At 30.2% G+C, this 21,674-nt stretch overlaps 1 long non-coding RNA gene across 1 annotated transcript in view; it reads left to right on the top strand.

Annotated features, from left to right (window-relative positions):
• LOC129914072 (uncharacterized) overlaps positions 1 to 21,674 on the top strand; it is a 123,521-nt gene that overhangs the window by 69,087 nt on the left and 32,760 nt on the right. The window contains exon 4 of the long non-coding RNA XR_008772171.1: positions 17,359 to 17,533. This is a non-coding gene — a long non-coding RNA (uncharacterized LOC129914072). The remainder of the gene's footprint in view (positions 1 to 17,358; positions 17,534 to 21,674) is intronic.

Here is a 21,674-nt window from a genome sequence, read left to right as displayed (position 1 = left end):
AGTGGTGTGGTGTGGAATGGAGTGGACCAGGAGTGTTAGCAAGCAAGCAAGCAACGAACAACATACAACTCTGATGGGGATGTGCCACGTATACAATGTGAGTACACAAATACTATACGGTGACATTATTCGTTTTTTTTTGCACGATTCAGTTTTTATGTGTGTTTTTTTTATAACCGTTACTTTTATGAGTGTGCGGTATGTGGTTGTAAAAAAATAAAAAAAAAATGGGTAAAAATGTATAAAAGATAGGTAGGTTTTTTGTATAACGGAACGGACGCACATTTCGGTTATTGAAAATGCAACACTTTTTTTTATGTTATTTATGGTATGGATGGGGTTTTTTTTATTTTTTTTTTTTTTTTGGTTTGGATCTTTTATTTTATGAGGGACAACACACATTTTTATGCAAATAAAAAAAATGTTAAGTGGACACATTTTTGTTACTTTACCTATTTATACTTTTTTTATTTTTTTTATTTTTGTAAAGTTTTATCTTTTTAAAAGGGTTTTATAGTGCCAAGGATATAGAGAGGGGGTTTCTGTACGAAGCTCTTAGCAATTTTTTTTTTTTAAATATTTCAACATTTGATTGGAATATTATGTTCCAAAAATTGAGAATTTGAGGAACACTTGAAATACTGAAAAACTTAAAGTAATAAATTTACTTAACAGACAAAAATCAACGCTAAATTAAAGTTATATAATACTTTAAAAGTGTGTTTCCAAAGCAGTGTCTTATAGATACTTATAATTTACAATTGAAACTTTATTCTCTTGTATGTACTCTATTCTAGATTTGCTTTTGTTTAAAACTTATTTACTTACTCTAAGAATTTTCTTTATTTCGGCATTAGACGAACATCTACTTGTAACGTATTTCTTTGCCTTCCAAGGACATAATTTAGAATGTTTTTAAAATAATAAAACCTTTTTTTTATATAATTTTTTTTTTTTAACAGGGTTAGTTTTCACAGTCCTTTTTTTCCCAAAATAGCTTCATATAACATTTATTATACAAAAATATAGGTTTTTAACAAGTTTTCACAAATAAAATATAAATAAAACCTATTCAAGAATTTGTATTTGTCATTTATCATACTAGTCTTCTTTTTTATTTTAATTTATGGTTTTAAAACCAAGCATTTATATCACAACCAAAAAAAACTTTATCTTTATTAAATGAAACGCTACCCAAAAAATTTTCATTTTTTGATTAAATTTTGTATTGACAAAATCTGCTTCGTAAAAATCATTAATTTTGTGTTTTACATTTAAACTATTAAAATTGAAAATTTGTTTTGCACTTTACCAAACCAAAACTGTTGTAGCCATTTTTTCATTGTTTGCGTAGGTAGATCTTCAAAAGAGGAAACGAAACATTATAAATTAATTTTTTTCCTTCTATGTCATTACCTTGGCTATACTTTACGAAATTTATTTCAATTTCTTGTGGATTTTTTTTTTTGAATCAATGGTTCAAATTTTTGTTGAAAGCAGGCCCAAAATGTTATTTTCCATTGGTGTTGATTTTTTTCTCAACAACAAATTATTTTCTTTCAAGTTGGAACTGCTAAGGTTAACATGGTGAAAATATTGGAGGCATTTTCAACACCGTCGTCGCAGGTATCTTTAAAAAAAAGTTATTGTATTTTAGGTTTCATTTGAACTCAAAACCTCTACTGTGACTTTCCAACACTATTATGTTTTGGAATACTCACGTTTCGTTTCTCTTTTTCTTTAACTCCTAAAAACTTAGTTATGTTTTATCTATTCAAAAAGAATTCTTATCATGTTACTTGTCAGTACCAAACCATTTTAGTGTTTTTTTTTTTAATTTATTTTTGGGGCAAAGTTTTACATATCGTCGGCATAAAGCAAAATTGTTTTAAATCCACTTTTTAATGAAAATGAGTTAATGATTCCGTTTTACTAATTTGAGGGTGCTCTTTCCGAATTTGAAAACCGTTTTTGTCAAATTTCTCTCCCCAGATAATATAATTTAATGGGACATAGAACAATTAAAACAGGGAAGAAGCCTTTTGAAAATGAGCCCGAGTATTCTTGATTGTTCTAAGTCCCATTATATTTTGTTCTAAGTCCACTTTTTATTTAAGGAAAATTCGTATTTGTATAGGAATTGTTCTTTGTCCAATTTTGGGTTTTTAGTTTTAAAAAATATTTAAAGATAGTATACATCTACTAATGAGGTAAACTTGTATATTTTATTCAAGAGAAAAGTACAAAATTTATAAAAAAAACATAACTTGAATGAAGAAGAATGGGCCAACTTTCTTAATTGCTTCGAAAAAGCAAACACTTTTTTTAAAAAATTTTCATGCCTTTTGTTTTGAAGAAATAACACAAATATTGAGAGATTAGTGTTTTTTGAACTTGAAGCAGAAGGTATTTTTATATAAAATTTTCGAAAAGGATTTTATGTGAAAGAATATAAGAAATATAATTGATCTAGAAAAATTAGGAAGTCATGATTTGATTGAAAAGGTGACCAATCTGTTCAATACTAAAATTTTGACTTTAAAAAATGCAACAATATTTTCGTCGTGTTGAACATCGCTGGACTTGAAATTTGACAAGCATACAACTTTAGAAGAATAGAAGCTGTGGCATGATGTATGTGCTGACATTGTGTGAGTATTTAAGTTTACCTTAAACTGAGTGCAAGACTTTAAAAATTATTCCAAAATTGGTCTCTTATTATACATGACTTCGAAAAACATCCTCCAAATGTCAGTTTCGTGGCAAAGCTTCCCACTTTTTTATGCCATCTTTATTTGGTAAGTGAATTCGGTCTGTGTCCACTTTTCATTTGATTTTTTTAGTACGAAATTTATGGTCATTTGCACCAAATTTATATTCATTGAAGTTCTAAAAACCTTCTTTTAATTTGTCTTGTCTTAAGAAAAAAAAAAAACATTTTTTCCAAGTCTTCTTATTTTCATCTTCAGAGACCTTCATATAATATTGATAAAAAAATTATATGTTAGATCAAACCACATGCCTATTTCACTGTTTGCCATAAAAAAAAAACACAAAAAAAAATAAAAACAATTATTGTGTGACTCCCCATTGCGTTTGGAAGCAACAAAAAATGTGGCCTTATGTCTATAATATTTGGTGGCAACCACCAACTGTGATATCTATACAATTGTTCATCACCCCCAGATGCAAAAAAATAAAACAACAAATACAAGACAATATACAAGCAAACGTAAATAACATCAAATTTAGTTTCCGGAAATTAAGAGCAATTTCCAGTCGAGTCGGAGGGCATTAAGCTCTCACTCCTCTATAATCCAAAGGCATACTACATATATGAATAGTTGATCCGTTTTTTCCATGGCATAAGTACGAGAGCTCCCTCCAACGTATGTATATAGTATAGCGCGGTTTGCGGTCCGCCTTTTCTCATCCGCCCTTCGAATACGAAATTGGAGCGGCTCTCGTAATTTGTGTAAATTACTTGTCATAGACGAAGCACGACTTCGTTCGTTCGTTAGTTCAACAACGAAAACGAGAACGACAGCGACAATGGACAAATGTATCTCATACGATATCATTGTAAGCCCCCCTCTTCCCATATCATCATCCTCCTCTTCCTTCGTTCCCAAAATGATTGTTGGAACTAACCAACAATTTCGACCAACACAACCATAGAAACAACATCATCATCAACATCATCTGAGACAGACACACCAGAATCACATCAGAGAAGAGCGTTTCACAGAAAAAAGCAGCTGGCTCTGATGATGGCCTCCTGCGGAAGTGGCCAATTTCGCGGAGCAATACACAACAACGAATACGACGACAGCGACACACAGTGTTCGTATACAGTAGTCCAAAAATAAAACATGAAGAATTCAGCACAAAAAGCAAGGGTAGGGGTGGATTAACGCGTTAAATTGGATTTTTCATCAATGATGAGAGCCCAACATCAGGAACTGCTACCATCAGCCATCAGCTAGAGCCAGCAAAGCCATATGCTGATGTACATCCACATCAGCCAAACTAAAACAACAACAATGACAACTATACCGACAACGAGACTATACTGTATTGTATTTCGGGGAAGATAAGCTAAAAAAACGAGAGAAAAAAAAACTTATAACGGAACTGGAACTAAAACTGCACACGAATTCTTGATTATTGCTTTCTGTGGTCTCAGGGCTTAAATTGTTGAACTGACAATTGAGTGGGTATACCGTAAAACAACACTATAGTAGGTTCATATAAATGCTGATGACACACTGTACCAACTATACTGAACTCTGTATTTTTTGGAGGTAGTGGGTGTCGTCAGAATCGTCCTGGAGCAATTATTTTTATTAGGTTGACGCATATACATTTTTAATGAAGTGAAAATTACCTCGTGAACTGGAAAAACGCAAGTTCCACAACATGTTCAAAGGGGTGTATAATATCAATTTCTGTTCGTTGTGTGGACAGGAAGGAAATGTAACTAAGACCATGTAGGGTAAAAATTGAAACTTTTGACAGGAAAAAATGAATTCGAAGAAGGGAAATTGAAGAATTTCGGTACTCGATGGGAGTTGATAATAACAGCCATTGTAAAACCTTTAAAGAAATAAGGCCCAACAACAACACTGTTATTTCATGAAAAGGGCACTCCATTTTGGTGAGTGAGGGTTCTAATAAATTTTTGAAAAAAAAAAAAAAAAAATGGAGTCGCTGAATGAAATTTCTTGCCTTTTCCAAATATTCAAAGATGTTCCAAATAGCATTAATGAACTGCAAAATAGAACTGTTCGGAACAGAAAAACTTCACAGAACAGCAAAAAAGTTTACTTTTCTGTTCGGAAAAGTTAAGAATAACGTTTTTGAACACATACACTAATTTAGCATTCGCTAATTAAGCATTGAAAATTGAACATTTGTACTCATCCTGTTAAGGAAATTTGAAGAAATTTTGAAACTTTTTTTAAAATTTCTTAAAAAATTACAAATTAGAGCATGCCAAGTAATAATCTAGCTAAAGACGCATTTAAAAACCTTAAATATATAAACTTTTTTTCAAGTCTTAGCGGGTTTTTAAGACTTTAAAGTCGCTGGACTTATGTCGTTTCTGCTCAAAACGAATTTTTGTTGGTAAAACTTTTGTTTTCATCTAACTATAGCTTTTGAACCCTGCTTATGATTTTAATGAATAAAATAGCAGTAGATAGAGTAAATATTTACCTCTTCATTGATATATAATTTAAAAGCTTGCGTGTCATGATGGCTGCCAAAATAATTTAAAACTGGTAAAATGTCATATATTCAACATTTAAAAAAGCTGCCACCGCGAGAAATCTGGCTATAATTTTTGAACCCTGAGTTCAATTTTAATGAAATGACTGGTAAAAAGTCATGTATTTAACAGTCAAAAATGTTTGATATTTTATGCTTACTGAAAAAATGCAGAATTGGTTTTTGGAGTACGGTTAAGGGGGCGGCGGGGGCGTGGCTATTAATTTTTTTTTTCAATCTACCATTAAAACCTGATTAAATATAGAATAAGACCCACCCGACCTCTTGTGGGATACAAATCCTTCATTTAATGGATAATTCAAAAAGTGTCGAAAACCATCAAAAACACTTTTTTACTATTTTAGCCCTTACTCGGTTATTTGATTCACAAAATCAAAGTGGTTTACATTTTATTTTAGGTAATTAAATTGTCTATAAGATTGCTTATGAAGACTTTTGCGTAAAAGTCAATTGTTAAAGAGTTATAGCACTGTTAAGTGACAAGAAACTGAAAATAAATGCGAAATCCGAAATTTTACATGTTTTTGGACGCTTCATAACTTCGTTGTTTTTGGTTGTATAAAAATACTACCAAGGTCATTTTCGTAGGAAATTATGTTTTCTACAAGTCTACCAACAACTTTTTTTCAATAAAATGCACCAGAAGAAAGTTATGGGCATAAAAGTGAAAAAAGTGCCAGATTTCTATGGTTTTTCGGTGATGCTGAAGGGGGCGGAGGGGGCGTGGTTGTGGAAATTTGGTTTTTCTATCTACTAACCATACCTAACAACATATCAAAAATTTAGAACTACCGGACCTTTTTTTTAGGGTAAACCCCTTCATTTATTGGACTTTAATTTTTGATTGAAATTTCAGAAACACATGCCGTGTCGATTGATTTTCTAGAAAATTGCATGTCATATTTCTGTAATAGTCCTTCTTAAGCTTTCTGAAAATGACTTCTTGCAGAATTTTCTTGACATTTTGAGGAATATTGGTTTTTTAGTTGAGCAGTTTTTTCTAGATTGCCATGGAATTTGCTGTTATCCAGTATCTTATGAAGATTGTAAAAAGTATTTTTTTCAGCTGATTTTTGTTGAATGGAAAGGCTTCGTCTTTTTGATGTAACACTATTCGGTATTCTTGCTGTTTTTAGTGAATAGTACATGTCTCAAATTTGTTGAGGGTTGTTTCTTGTTTCTAATAAAATTTCGTTCGCCTTCTGAAATTTGGTACCGTGAATGACGTTCAAGATTTTTCTTTAGAAACGATTAGATAAAAGATATCGGGAATATTATTTTTAAACTTTTGGTCACATCAATGAGCTTCTTGTTTATTTTAAAATAACTCTGAAAAAAAATCATTATAATATTCACAAAATTTAGGAGAAAAGGAATATTTCACTTAAATGACATTACGAAGGAATGTAATATACTTTACCCACCTTCTGACCCACTTCTAATTCAGCAATCAAAGTTTTTTTCGCCTAAGTACATACTCACTCATCATAAAATCCAATGAATATTACATTACCTTCACATTTCTCAACAAATTCTCTAGAGGCCAATAGTTAGATTGAAACATAAATATTCATGTTAAAACATCTCACAATTTAAAGTGTGTCATTCAATGTTTTTTTTTCGAGTTAACAAATTGGTGACATATATTTTGCACTTCAAAAAAAAAAAAAAAAAAAAATATACAATATTTCAAAGAACAACTGGAATAAAAAGCAAAGTGATTTTTAAAAGCTTTAGTCTATACATGCACCTTCTGATTTGATTAAAAAAAAAATAAACGTTTGGAAAACTCTTTTTAAAGCTAGTTTTGATTTAAAATTCCCTTAGGACACTAAAAATGTAGGACTTGAAAAGGATTTTCAATTTTTATTTAACTGAGTACCAACTTCACTAAATAAAGTTCTAAAAAGCCTAATAATAAATCCTTTTGACAACCAGTCTATAAATACTCCTAATCTACTTTTTTATTTGCAAAACTATGTAGGTATATTTTCCCATCAATTGTTAGAAAAAAAAAAACTAGCTCTTATCAATTTTATTATGATATACCTGTGCCCACATTTTATTCAGTTTATTTCACCAAACAAAAAAATTATACCTTCCTTTACCATAATATCATTTTTCACTCAAATCAAAAAATATACACAAAATGAACATCAAAAAACATTTTTCTTTACAAAAAAAAAAAAAAAAAAATGAATCCTCATCCATCTAAACAAACTATATATAATATTTTGTGTTATGATGGTAGGTAAAAGTGTTGGAAATTCATTTATAAAACTTCACCTCACACAATATGGTTGATGTTTTTATATCAAAAATAACGAAAAAAAAAAAAAAACACACAAAACACAACATTTCATCAACACGATGGCTTCCCTTTCATAATATTTAACGTGTTTTTGTATAAGCATTTATTTATGTTTCAACATATTTTTATATAGGTATATATTTTTACAGTTTTACACGAGTGTTATAGTAGACTCTTTCTCTCTGTAGAGAGTTCAAAAAGTGCCAAAACTACCCTTTGGCATGGTTGATGTGTGTTTTTCTAAAAAGTGGCTACACACACGACACACAACATTATACATGATGTTTTATCTCATATCTTTCTCTCTACTAACCATCATACCCCACCCCCATCCACCTACCGCACTTCAGTTGGAAAGCAAAAAGTATCTCATTCAAAAATATTTCACAAAACCATCTTTTATATTATCCTATCATCCCTAACCCACCTCTCACACTCTCCTCGAAATATAAAAGCCAACCAACTCATAACCATCCCCCAACCCCCTTCCATCCACAGCTCCCGAAATTTTGTGCTTTGCTATGTGTTTTTGGTAGCAGCGAAAAACGTGAACGAAAGAGGGCTTGAAAGTGTTGCACATATACAAACGAAAAAAAACACACATCCAGATACTCGCATAGTGCATATAAATTACATAACTTAACTTTATCAATTATGCATATTTTCATTCAATTATTTAGCATGGAATTAAAGCAATATACCCCCGGCATCGCACCACAGGTGAATGAATGAGGGTAGAGAGGTTTTTATAGAGGGATGATGGCTTGCTTTGCCCTGGATGCTATAGCGAACGGATGTCATATTGGGAAATTTTGAGGGATGATTTGAGAGAGAGAAGGTTTTTCTAGGTTTTTTCGTTTAACATTATTTAAACACTTTGTCTCCATCAAGCTTCAACCATAACCAAAAAGACCCTACGGGTTTTATGTGGAACAGCAACACAAAAAAAAAAGTTAGGGACAGCGAACAAAAAATTAATTGATAATGAAAAATACATATAGCCTGACTCTCGTATACTTTCAGATAGACATTTATGTTTTCACCTGAAAATGTAAAAAAATACAAGTTGAGGGGAGGGGGACTTGAAAGAAAAGTTGGCGAAAAATATACTCGTACACACGTAAGCCCAAGGGATGATGTTAACACACCACCGAACGACCAACCGACCAGTGCCGGTGAAAGTATCGAGGACCATAGAATACGAGGGAGAGATAACTTTAGGAATTCTCGAATTGTTTGACAGAAATGGCAAACGGATGAAGGCCGGTGATGTTTTTTTCATTTTTTGTTCTTTTTTTATGTCCCATCCCTTCCGGTGGTGGTTTTGCTTGGAAACGACTAAAAAAAAAAAAATATATAAAATGACAACGACCAGGTTCTTTTTTTTTTTTGTACGGCGTAAACAGGTAACATGACATGGTTTTTCTCAGAGAGAGACTTGATTACAATCTGTTTTCCTTTTTTATTTTTTGGTTCATTGTTGTATTTGTTAAAAGATAGAACGTGTTAAAAACTATAAAATTCACACCTATCTAACACCTTGAAATGTGAATTCATCCCCCTTTCCACCCCCTCAAGGGAGAAGATTTAAGTTAATTGACAATTTTTTTTTTTTTTTGGTTATCTTGGGATTTATTTCGGAAAAAATTCAAGTCCTTGGAGGGATGTTTTATCGACAAAGAAAAAAGAGGTGTGAGATGGGATATAACTTTTCAAATAATAACCCATGTCATCAATTTGTTACAACACTAAAGTTTTAAAGATTCACTTAGCTTTTTTTATTTAGTTGTTATTTGCTTTGAGATATTGTATCTTGTGTCTTTTTTTCTGGTTAAATAAATGTGTAATATCCTAAAAAAAATATATTTGTCACCAATTTGTTAACTCGAAAAAAAAAAACTTTGAATGATACACTTTGAGTTGTGAGATGTTTTACCATGAATATTTATATTTCAATCTAACTATTGGCCTCTAGAGAATTTGTTGAGTAATGTGGGGGAAATGTAATATTCATTGGATTTTATGATGAATGAGTATAGGTAGATACTTAGGCAGAAAAACTTTGATCATTGAATCAAAAGTGTTTCTTACCCACTGGTTTTAAACTACATAATGTTAGTTTGATGTCTTCTAATATGGCGCCCTCTAGAGGAAATTGGAGTAAACTTACAATTTTTTTTAAATATATATCAATAGTGGCTCTGAAATTATGTCGAAATTATTAGAGGAAACCAGAATCCAGAGCTTTCGTACTTGGCCGCCATCTTGGATTTTAGTTTTTGTCAAATAACTTGGTTTCTAATAGCCATAGAAAAAAATTGTTTAGCAATAAATAAAGTTAACTAAATTTCCTATATTTTGTGTATTTAAATTTTCTTTCAACTATCAATATTGAAAAAGTTAAAGGTCAACAAAAATTGGAAATTATTAATTTTTCTAACACTTTGGAGTTTTTTTTTTTTTTTTCTGTTTTTATATCTTGCTGTGCTATGGTGACTTTTAAACTCCTTAAAATATTTTTTTAACCTTGAGTGGGTACTTAGTTTAAAAGACTCTTTTTTATAGTGAATAAAAGGCTTTATTATTTAAAACCTTGATTTTCTCACATTAAATATTAAAAAAAGTAAATAATTTTTCAAAATATCTTCATCTATTAATAACCCTCTGCAAAATCCTTTAAATTTATGAATACCAATTTCAGTTTAGTTCAGCAAAACACCTGACAACAACAAACAATATAAATTTTGTCCACTCAATCATTATTGTCGAAATAAATTTATCTCAAATCTCACAAAATCAATCATTACATAAACACAAACACACACACACAAATATAAACTCCCACACACAAACCCTAAAGTATAGTAATAATTTCTGCTAATTGATAGGAAATGCCCCCAAAGCTTCAATAAGGATTCAAGCATTTTAAGTTGATTGGATTCCCCAGATGCGGCAACATACAAAATTTGCCATCATTTTCAAAATGATATTTTGTAGCCAGGTACCCAGCTACTATGGTCATTAGTTTGATGATGAAGATTTACATGAACACCCATCCAACAAAACTGTCAAGGTAAATCACCTTAAATTTCAAAACTAAATCAATCAATTCAAATCGACTTTAATAATTTAAATGTTATAACCAAAGTATTTTACTCTATAAATTTTATAGGAGAATGTCATCTTTTGTGTAATGAAATTTTAGATAAATTTCAAACAAATTTATATATCTCTAAATAATTTTAGATGAATATTTTTAGAAATGTTTGTGTGGTTTATGACAATATAACTTAATTTATATATCGACAAAGTTAAATTAAATTTAAAAGACTGTTATTTTATTTATATGATATAGATTTCTAAGAAATTTATATAATTTAGAGAGTCCCCTCTTCTGACTTACTTTAAAGAAGTCTTTTGATTTACTAGGAATTACTTTGAATTTGTTTACATTGTCCATTGAAGTGAAGATATTTTGTTTATTTTAATATCACAGAAAAGCAATTTTGTATTGGAATTTCATGCTATACAAAAATAAACAAAAGTATATGAGAGATGTGGTTGAGTCATGGGTAGAATATGGATTTTTTTTTATTATTTATTTTTGTAAATAAAATATTAATTCGAATATAATGCGTTTGTTTGAACCATTTTATTTGTTGATATTTGAACTCTACATAGGTATTTTTTTGGACTTGATATTGAAACGTAGATATTTTATTTAAGCTTACTCGTATAACAGGCAGTTGAAAGTAGTTATGTATTGAAACCAGTTTGGTGAAATAATTCTTAGAAAACATAATTTTGTATTATAATCTATGAAATGGCGCCCAACGTGTGTCAAATATAATTTGGATGTACATATATTAAAAAAAAAATAACTTAAAGCATCTGATGAGGCTTTTTATTAGAGTTTCATTTTCAGTAATTTTTGAAATTGTATTGCAATAAAATCTACAGTATATTTTTGTTTAAATGGCGCCCAACGTGAGTGAAAAGAGGTTTGGAACTACTACTTTTTACTCAAAACTATTATAAACTAATGATTATTAGGTCTTTTAGTATTATTTAAATTATTTCTTATTAAAAATTTCAAATGTAAAAATAATTCTGTTCTTTAAATGGCGCCCATCCCAAGTCTACATATTAAAAATTATATTTAAATATAACAGCTTCAATAATTTATGAAACTGTTTTGTTATTATAATCATTTTCTGTTGAATAACACTGGTTAACAAAATTAAACTTGTTTTTTTGTTGCCGAACAAAAAATATACTTTTCTGAAGGTTTTCGGTGTGCTGAACTCGAATCCGAAGTCAAAACAAATTAATCAGCTCCCGTTTTTGACATATTACCGTAAGAAAATGCAGTACTTCGGACCTTATTCTTTATTATAAGGAAAATTGTTTGATCATATTTAGTAACGGTTTTTATAAGAACTATTTTCCACCTTTTTAAATCTGTTTAAATCTTTCCGATATCTATTTTACTGCCCGAGATATCCTCAGTTGTTTGGTATTTTTATAAATTGTATAACGTCATTATCTCCTTTATGATATATGAAGCCAAACCCATTTACTTCATTTTAAGATATCTCGGGCAATACAAAAGATATTGCAAAGATTTAAATAGGTATCGAAAGATGGAAAACCGTTACTAAATATGCTCAAACAATTTTCCTTATATAAAAGAATAAGGTCCAAAGAACTGAAAAGAACGTTTTTTTTTTGCATTTTCTAACGGTAATATCTCAAAAAACGGGAGCTGATTAGTTGTTTCTGACTTCGGATTCGAGTTCAGCACACCGAAAACCTTCAGAAAAGTATATTTTTGTTTCGGCAACAAAAAACCCTTGTAAACCATGAACTATTTCTGTTTTATTATAAAAGTGGCGCCCAACGTTATTTCAACATTTTAAAAACTTAGTTAAGAATTGTATTAAACAGTTGACAAACGATCTAGAAAAAAGCAAATTTAAAGCCTTCTAGTAAAAGCTTGTTTGTGTTTCCCTCCGAAAACTTATTGAAGTTTATTTAAATGGAGCTCAACGTGGATAAAAAAACATGAAACTACTTTTTACTAAAACAACTTTTGAAAACTATCGATACTAAGGTCATTCAGTACTAATTATATATTTTAAGATTATTTTTTTTTTTACAAATATAAATGTATTCTATTTCTTAAATGGCGCCCAACAAAAGTCATCATATAAAAATTATATTTGATTATAATAGCTTTCGGCATTTTATGAAATTCTTATGTTATTTCAATCGTTTGCTGTTTCATTTTTCATCAATTACTCCTTTTTTTACCCTGAAAATGGCGCCCAACGTAATTGAAGAATTTCAAAAGAAGAACTTTAACTTAATTTAAATTTGTAAAATACAGCTCATGTGCAGTTTAGAAGATACTAACTCAAAGCCTTCTATTTTCATACATTATATTTGTTTAAAATAATCGTTACAATAGCCTTAACTTTTATCAAAAACTTATTAATAATTCTCATGTGTTAGTTAAGTTTTCATGTGAACAAAAATTTAATCTCATATCAAATATTGACACAAGAAATCCTTCAAAAAAATAAAGGATACTGACCGTTACTTTTGTATAGTCTTGACAAAACACACATATAAAATATACATAAGTCAATTTCATAATAAACATTCATTGGCTTACATCATCCATTGTTATACCTACATTTCTTCTTATATATCCTTTTCAAAATTCCTGGCAAGCACCATGGCACACACCACCACTAAACCAACGAGAACACCAGAAACATTTGTCATCCAAACACTTTCGTAATTTAATAAAAATATTATTTCATATTACATTCCCTCATTTTGGATCCTTTCAAAAAGTTGTTTCAAACGTTTTTTTTTTTATATATTTTTACAAGTACGTAAGAGACGAGGAGGATATATAGAAAGTCTCTTGGCTTTATCGCATGCTTTTATCCATCTCTCCAACCAACGTCATCCTATGCTCCTCGCATCTCTCAATTGTGAATGTGATGTGTCCCAATTTCATTGTGCCCGCTCATTGTACCAATATCCTGTTCTTGCACTCAATTCTTGCTACTCCTCGTTGCGTCCTGCTGGAATCCATCAAAAGCCATCATCATCTCTCATTCATCTTGAATATACCTACGAACTACGACGAGGAGTGTAAGAAAGGCGAGTTATGGTCCTGTACGTTGTTGGTTTGGTTGGCTGCCACTGCCACCAAAAAATACTTTATGGAGCTCTTTTCATTACTCGCACACCCACACTTTTACACACATCCAGACAAAAAAAAAAAAAAAAAACAAAAAATAAAGTTGAAGAAAAAAAAATTAAACCAACGAAATACACTCGTAAATATTTCTGCTGTTGATGCTGTTGCGTCTTTTGTGTGTTCTCCTCCAACGAAGCAGCATAATAATAATAACGAAGAATATACAACAAACAAAAACACACACAACGAACAAAAAACAAAAATCTGAATAAATCTTTTTGTGGCACGAAAATTTTAAAATGAAATAAATACAGCAGAGAGCAAGGATATAACCTATAACCAGGCCTTTTAGCAAGCTAACCATCATCATCATCATGAACACGATCATCATCATCATTCAGGAGCCTAGTCTAAGATGTGTTTAAAGTGTGAGAGAGGTTGGGGGAGTGTTATAGGAGTGTTATAGCAGGCTTGTCTTCATTTTCTTGGCTACTATACAACTCTGCCACTGCTACTGCTGCTGCTGGTTTGCTGCTGATGTATCTGCTGTTGATGTGAAGCAACTAGGTACTACTCTCTTGAACAATGAGACTTCTTTTCATACAAAAAAGAAATCCTTTTATTTTTTTTTCTTCTTGCATTTTTATTATTATCCTTTTTAGAGGAAATTCAACTTCATTCCCGTAACAATAGCCCCGCAACGAAACGAACTAAACCAACCAAAAAAAAAAAGAACCAGGACATAAATGTGGACTTTTACCAGAATTCAACGAACAACGACGACGAAATGCAAGAAGAAGAAGAAGTTAGAAAAAAAAAAACCTAGAAGAGTTAAAGAAAAACCTGCGTCACAATTAAAATTCATCACGATTACGGCTAAACGAGATGAAATACAAACACAAATTGTTATCACACGAAAAAAAAAATTGAGGAAGAAAAATTTTTTTTAGGGTTAACAGAAGTGGGTGTGGCAGTAGAATTCTTTACTCTGCTGCTCTGCTGGCATATAACATTCTAATTTCTTTGGAATTTTTTGTTTTTGCAAAAATACAAAAAAAAAAGCTTTTTTGTTCTGGGTTTCTTTTTTCAAATTCAGTGTCCCGCATTTTTTTGCGTTTTTTCTCAGCAAAAATGAGAGCAGTGGTTGGACTTTTTCTGTATATGGATGTCTGGGGCAGATGTTTTGAAATATATAATGTACTGGAGATATGTAGAACGTGTATGATGATTGTTCAAATGCATGAGTAATCCAGAGATTAAGCAAAAATACTTGAATTACTTTAAATGGAGGAGTCTTAAAAGAACTGGAAGAAGGAATTTTCAAGCCTTATATAAGATATACTTTGAGTTTCAGCCTTATAGAATGTGCATGAGATGTATTTTACAAATTTAAACTTTAATAAAGATCTCCTTTTGAGATCACGTTGGGCGCCATTTTTATAAAAAAAAACTGATGAGAAGTAAAATAAAAAATTGATTGATGAGAATTTAATAAAATGCTTAAAACTACTAAAATTAAATCTATTTTTGTATGTTTAGACTTGTGTTGGGCGCCATTTAAGTAATGAAATAATTCGTACATTTAACACTTGTAATGAGAAGTAATCTAAATAGATAATTCTTACTGGAAAATGTTAGTGTTATTCATTTTGAGAAGGTTTTTTTAAGCAAGAAATAGTTAAAGTTTTTTCTTACTCACGTTGGGCGCCATTTAAATAAACTTAAAACCATTTTCGCAGCAAATCAAAAACTTGCTCTTTATAAGGAAGCTTTGAATTCGCATCTTCTAGAAAATACGCTGCCTATATTATACAATTTTAAATGCAAAGTAACTTTTCGACTCACATTGGGTGCCATTTTTATAATAAAACAGAAATAGTTGATGAATAAGAAAACGATTCAAATAAAAAATTGTTTCATAAACTACTTTAAGGTTTAATAATTTAATATAATTTTTCAAATAAGACTTGTGTTGGGCGCCATTTAAAGAATAAATTTATTCATAGACATGAAATTTTTAATTAGCAATAAACATAATAGATATAATTATTATTGGCAGACCTTAGTTTTATCCGTTTTAAAAATTTATTTTAGTTTAAAGTATAGTTCCATTTTTCTTTTCTCACGTTGGGCGCCATTTAAACAAGAAAACAAAGATACTGTGGATTTTTTTTTTTGGAAAACAATATCAAACATTACTAAATATAACCGTAATAAGAAGCCTCATGAGGTTATTTATTTAAAATACACTTCTAAAATATATTTGGCCTACGTTGGGCGCCATTTAAAAAGAATGTTGGCTTTCAGGTTCAATCTTTCTGATTTTGTTTTATTTAATCGATAACACTCAAAAGTGAATTGCAACAAACTCCTAAGTTCCACATAGGTAAAGATTCAAAGAACAAAATTCTAATAAAAACTCGTGAAAAGAAACTAAAACAAAAGTTCAATAAAATTTCCAGTATTACCATCCGTGCGCCATCTGTTGGCATAAAATATCTACTTCCCAAATATTATTCCCATCTATCATTGAATTCTTTTTTTTATTTTCTATCATATGCCTGCCAAATGTCATTTAGACCCAATGTCACAGACACAAAAGGCCAGACATGTGTTACAAACAAATAATAATGAAATGAAAAGTTTTTTTTTTTTTTTTTTTGTTTTTAAAGTCCTTCAAAAACTGCAAATAAAACAAAAGGAATGTCCTTTGAAATAAAAGAAGAATGAATATAAAAAAAATACTATATAAAATAAAATTGCTTCCTCATGGTTTCTCAATTCACTTCCTTTCATATGACAGATGATTTCAAAAAAACGAAAAAAAAAAATGCATTTCGCAATCCATTCTCATAAATCCTTATACGATGCCGCTTCGCTCCCATATATGTACAAATGCAATCGCAACCTCTTTTGCCTGTTGCCTTTTCCATTTTTTTTTTACATAAAATGTTCTGCACCAATTACTTCATCCTTTCCATTATCCTTGAATATTTTTTGTCGTCACATCCAAATAAAAAAATAAAACCCAAACAAAGAATAGAAGTCTACTTCCTTTTGTTTTACACACAAAAAAAAGTACCTACTAAAAACCACGATAAAACAATACCGATGGGAGTGTAATTTGCACAGGATATAAAGGATAAGTAGAACGAAAATTAATTACTCCATAATTTTATGGTTGATTCGAGATTTAAGAGTCCGGTTTTTGGCTGTGTATATAGAGGATAAAGGTGTACACACAACTGTACTCAACATTAAATCGGTAAGAGCAGATTAAAGGATCACACACAAAAACACCGTGTTCAGCCTTTTTTATATTTAGTCCCCTTTTTTTGCGGAAATTGCGAATCATTTACACATTTCGCACAACCGCGCACTTAAGCCATAACCAATTTTTTTTTTTAAATCCACCACTTTCTATGAATAGCACAACAAATACAACAACAACGATAACAACGAGAAATCCTTTTCAAGGATTTCGTAATTGATTTTGTATTCATTTTACTTATATATGTATTTTTTTTTTTTTTATTTAAAGGTACTTTCAACTGGTTCAAGATGTGCTGCGATAGGACACCGCACCACCATCAGGGTGTAAGGACTCGTTTTTTTTGCATACTAAACCAGGACTACTGTACTTGTACCTATAATGGTACTGAGTTGGGATTCGTATTCGCATCCGGGCAATGGAGGATAAAACATTAGACTCAAATGTAAGTCAGTGGTGTTTTTTTTTTATATTTTATGCCCCTATATCTTTTTTATATAGAAATATTTTCTTCTTGTTGTTTTGTAATAATCTTTTGTTAAGCCCATCAATGGATTGCTTTTGACTAGACAGTGAAATTGACATTTACATTTTATTTGTATTTTGTATTTTTTTTTTTGTTTTTTTGTTTTATGTAAATCAGGACAACATCAGGTTGAAAAGGGAGAAAGGATTTCATGAATTTCTTTTTTTTTTTTCAACTACATACTATCACCACAAAAGAAAAACTGAAAGCAAAATGTTTTTTAAAAGTTTAACCATTTTAATACGGAATTTACCTTGACAGGAGCTTTTTTTGTTTGAGATAGGGACTTGTAATAACATTTACTTAAAAAATTATAAAATCACCAGAATATGTGTACATGATAAATAAAGGCCAAGTTCTTACTTCCTCAAACTTTTCATACTTCAGCATTGTTGAGATTTATTTCATGATTAAAAAAGACTCAATTCAGTCCCAGAGACATCAAAATGTCTTATTTTATTTGCCAAAAGTAGGTTTAAAAAAAATTTAGATCTATTTCGATTAGATGATTATTAGAAACCAATTTTCAACCATTTATTAATTTGTCTAAAGAATTTCTTTCATCACAAATTGAAAACTCAAAATTTCACTATCTCATTACCTAAATAAATACATATCGTCGCCCTAAAGCAAAATTATTGTTCTAAGTCACAAAAAGCAAATTTTACAGGGCACGATTTTTAATTTCAAAGTGGTTTAATACGACAATTTTCTGCTCGTTTGAATAAAATACACAAGATTACCTCATAAGTAGGTGCATACTATTTTAAAATATTTTTTAAAACTAAAAACCCAAAATTGGACATAGAACAATTCCTATACAAGTACGTTTTTTACTTAAATAAAAAGTGGACTTATAGAACAAAATATGATGGGACTTAGATGGCACGGTGGGCAGGAAGCATCGATAGGTATCACAAAAATGTCGACAAAAACTGCAAGTTGGCTTGTATTTGTTGATGATTATACGTCCAAAATCCGTTGGAATTGAAATCCTAGCTGGTCCTTTTCAAAAGTTATTCATATTTTTGTATTTCTAATCGGGACAATTTGGAATAAAAATCTTGGGGAGAGTACGATGACTTAGGCGACAAGAATTGAAAACAGTATTTTGTAGAGGAGTTTAATACAATAATTTTTTACTATGGGAGGGGGGTCCATCTCCCCCCGTTTAGGCGGGAGGTGCAATTTTCTAATAATAACGTTAAATACAAAAAAAAATTATTTAAAAACAACGGCAACACTTACAGTTATGAACGATACCTTTTTCAAAAGCCAGAATTGTACACTTGATTCAAATTTTTAAATCAAATTATTGCAACTAATTGTTCTCGAAATAATCAACTTCAAAGTCAAAATTTGGGAAAAAATTTGAAAAAAAAACACTTTAAATACTATTTTTACCAAGAATGTGAATTTAAATACGAAATAAATCAATGAAATAAACTGCCTCAATTAATTTATAATCAAATTCTGAAAATTATATGCTTCTATGCTTTCTAGTTTTTGAGAAAATTGAAAATTAAAAAACTTCCTTTCTATCAGATTTCTATTTTTTAACTGTTAGATAACTTAGATATGGGACAAATGTTCGCCGTTTTCCAATCACGAAAGTGTATATTTGTTTGGACTAGCAGAAGCAAAAGCACTTTATGAAAAGAATTTGGGAATTTCGACTTTATTCAAGTTGATGAAATATAGTCGTTCTCCATAATCAGCGCCCCACTTCAAACACTTAGTAGTAAACTCATAGAGTGTTACATATCCAAAGTTATACATACACAGATCCATTAATCAAAGCTAGTTTAAATTTATACAGTAACTCTCCATCTGCGAAGTTGATACCTTTTAGCGATGATTTAAGAAAACGCTTACTTTAATATGCATTTACTCATGTTAATGTTAATAACTCCGTTAGTACTTATGATAAAAACTTGATTAATGTCATTATTTTTTAGAAGAAATGCTATCCTTTGTACGTGATTTTAAAAAATGTCAAAATCTTTTTTAATTGCTCAGATATTCATTTTTAAATGGAATTATTTTTTTCTTACCCATGATAATTTTTGACTTTGGGGGGCCGATTTTCTTCGATAAATGTGTTATAAACATAGTGTTTTATAAATTTATTCTTATGAAGTAAACAATAATGAACAAAAATGTTGTTAACAAGTTTGCCAGAAAACTCATAGATTTTATGATATTTAGGAAAATCTGCACCAGGTAAAATCTCTAAAAAATGTGTTTTTTTGTCTTTAGTCAAAAATAATTAAAAATTTATTTTTGTAGTTTAAGTTCATAAATCATAAGTATCATACATTTTATAAGCTACTTCTTTCTTTTCTCTTATTTGGGTAACCTACTGAAATACTAAAAAGTGACTTACCATAAGAGGCTTAGTTTTAAATAAATCAAAAACAACTATGTATTTCTATTCAAACTAAATCTCCCTTTTTCCGCAGCCCAAATCTATAATAATACAAAATCTGATTTGATTATTACGCCCGCATGTTATTTCTAAAACCAAACACAAAATCCCGTTGTTGACAATTTTTTTCAATTACTACACAAGCTATCTAAAGTAAACACGAACACAATACTCCCTCGGGTACTACCGATATATCTCTCAACAATTTACATATCACTTCAGATATCTCTATGTTTTGAAAAAAAAAAAAAAATATCTAAACACAGGCTTTATTGAACATTCGAAATATTGATCTCGCTCTTTTTCCAATTTCCAAACCAAATACAAATTAATAAAACAAAAAAAAAAAAAAAAAAGTAGATAGATAGACAAAATGTATGTTCTTCTATCTACACTTACATATACATTTTAAAATCAGTTTTTGAAAAAAAAAATATATATATAAAAATCAAGAGGGATAAACCATTTGGAAAAATTCATTCCACCCCTTCTCGGTGAAGTGCTGTGTTCAGTTCAGCTTCAAATCGCTAGCCATATAGCCATGACAATAATCATAACTCACACACGTGACCTTAAATGTCTATCGCCGATAAGGACTCTAACAAAACCCGACTCTGAACGACCTGAACGAACACACAATCATCATCATCGTGATGGTTGTGTCCTCCTCTGTCCTTTATTCCATTGCAAAACCGAAAAACAAAAAAAAAAAAAAAAAAAAAAAAAAAAAACCTTCAAATCAAATAGAAAGAAAAGAGAAAAACACATTAACGCCAACACGTATTCACATGCGTTCTCTCTAGAAAAATTTTGTAATTCAAATTTTTGAATTTTTGATTTTTTTTTTCAGTTCGTTCTGTGTTTCTGGTCGTTTTCGAAATACTTAAAATGCAAACTCATCCAATATTCATGGGGTCTAGCTCTTAGATTGTTCTCGGTTTTCTGTTTTGCTTTTTATTATTTTACATTTAAGTTCACCCTCCATTTTTTTTTTCTGTATGTGTGACCATTTAAAACGTTTTGCATATATTTTTGTTCCGATTTCCTCTTTTTTTTTTTGGTTATTTAACATTTTCTTTCTCCATTTTTTTATTTTTTCAACTCAATACACACCTCTTTAGAAATTTAAATCGGTCTAACAATGGTCATATAATTAGGAATTTGGACGACAAGAGGAATACAAAGGCTCTCTAGATCATCAGGAATCATATCGAGGCGAGATAATCTAAAAACCCATAGGGATAATGATGGGAACATTGTTGTTTAGGTTATTTGACCTTTTTTTTTGTGTTGTTGTGTAGTGTGTTGGATTGTGTGTTACTTTGACCGGACTTGGGGTTGAATAAGTAAATTGAAAAGATATATTCCATGTTAAGTTGACTAAAGTAGGTATAATGCCAGAGAGTGGCCTGTGAACGGTATTCAAATCTAATTTTTTTTTTTTTTTGGAAAATGCAAATATAAGCAGCTGATAAGGATGATAAACTGAAGGAATTTGTTTGTGATTTGAGTTAAGTGTTGATTTTTTTGATGAGTCATATGAAAAAACTAGTGGAAGTGAGATAAACTTTGGAGGATATTATTTTGAAATAATATGTTAAAGATTGTGGACATTTATGCTTTGTCAACGAA

Source organism: Episyrphus balteatus, chromosome 1 (genome assembly GCF_945859705.1).
Source record: "Episyrphus balteatus chromosome 1, idEpiBalt1.1, whole genome shotgun sequence".
Classification (NCBI taxonomy): domain Eukaryota; kingdom Metazoa; phylum Arthropoda; class Insecta; order Diptera; family Syrphidae; genus Episyrphus; species Episyrphus balteatus.
This window is presented reverse-complemented; position numbering and strand designations above follow the sequence as displayed.